The following is a 1,718-nucleotide window of genomic DNA, read 5'->3' as shown; positions in this document are numbered from 1 at the left end:
CTCTCATGCTTTTTCAAACGTCTTTCTGTCACAGTGTTTTTGGGGAAGTCCTTTTGGATATATTTTGAGTTAGAGGATACGAGACAAGAAAAAATAGTGTCTCGTGTTTCAGGATTTACAAAAGATGTCATCTGCCCTGGTGGGAACAGCATAACGGGCAATCATTTGTAACCTGCAGAGAACTGAGTTTCTGAAAGTACACTATTTTTAACTTAGCTCAATTTCACTGAAGAGGTTACCCAGGTGAATACCCCAAATATGTAAAACCCATAGTTGAAACACAGTGGCAAGAAACCAGAAATGGGTAGGCATATTTCTGATTCTCAGAGAGTACAAAGGGGCCCCTGAAGACTGACAGCACTGGAAAAACAGAAGAAACTGGTTTGTTTCTTTCTTTAAAGAGCATTCAACCTCAAACTTACTACTAATGACTGTTTCATTTCAGTCTACCCACGTGGTTTTGTTTCTTAAACTGTAAATGTGAGCCTTTTTGGTCATTCTGACAGATTTTCCAGCACTAAAAATATCAGGGGCTTAACTGACAAATCATGGGTATTTTTGACGTGATAGTAGATTCGCCCTGGGAAATTCTCCCCACCTGCTGAAAAAAAAAAAAAACCACCTGAGGGTTACAGAGTGGTTGGCCTAAGACTTCTATCTTCCTCTACCATCTACCCTTATTACATATAAATGGCACATGACGAGTTAGGGCAGTATTTTACAATATGCCAATGTCAATTAATCAATATAAGATTTCATAATTCCCTGTTTACCTGTGACTTTTCATACACTAAAAATATGTGAAAATGAGATGCCTATTTTTCATTAAAAATTACATCATTGATATCCGCTTGCTTTTGTGGGCAGTTATTGCCACACATGATGTGAACGCTCGCAGATGTGAAAACTGAAGGCAAAGGGGTCACACCAGCTGAGGAATTCCTTCAACGACTCAGAAGTGGCCATTTACCTCCTAAGCTTTTCTACTCCCAATTGATTTTCACATGCTGTGTTCAGTCAGCAAGTGCTTGCTTACTGGACGGCGACTTTGGGGCTGGCTTTGTGGAAAATACTGAAAGTATAGACCCTGCCCCTGCCGTCATCAAGGTCACAGTTGAGGAGGGGAGTCAGATTTGATAGAACGATCGCATAAATAAGTATTTGCTCACTAATTAATAAATACTACAAGAAAAAGGGGCAGGTGATTTGACAGCACATAACGGAGGCTCTGATCACACCAGTGCTTCAGAGAAATGCTTTCTGTAGGAGAATGAGAGCTGCCATCTAAAGGAAGTGGGAGCATTAGTTAGTCAGGTGCCATCAGCTTCCCCCATCAAGAGGAGGAATTGGATTCCCGAACCACAGAATCTGGGTTAGCCTTGGACTTAAGTAACCAGTCACATGTTGAAGTGGGCAGTTCTGCTCTTGCTCCCTTGGAGCACAGCCCTGACAGCACCGACTCAAGTCCCATCTAGTCTACCAGGTGATGACAGGACCCCGGAGAAGAGCTGCCCTTGCTGCGTTCTCTAAGCCCAACCAGCTAAGACCTGGCTCCAGTTGTGAACAACATTGCCTTAGGTCATTCGAGACAAGCAACTCTAGCAGGATCCCAGCCCAAATTGCGGATCACAGAGTCACGAGTCCGTAAAATGGCTGGGATGTTAAGACACTGAGTTTGGGGGTAGTTTGTTATATGACAATAAATTACTAATAACCCA

Source organism: Suricata suricatta, chromosome 15 (genome assembly GCF_006229205.1).
Source record: "Suricata suricatta isolate VVHF042 chromosome 15, meerkat_22Aug2017_6uvM2_HiC, whole genome shotgun sequence".
Classification (NCBI taxonomy): domain Eukaryota; kingdom Metazoa; phylum Chordata; class Mammalia; order Carnivora; family Herpestidae; genus Suricata; species Suricata suricatta.
Note: the sequence above shows the minus strand (reverse complement) of the source record.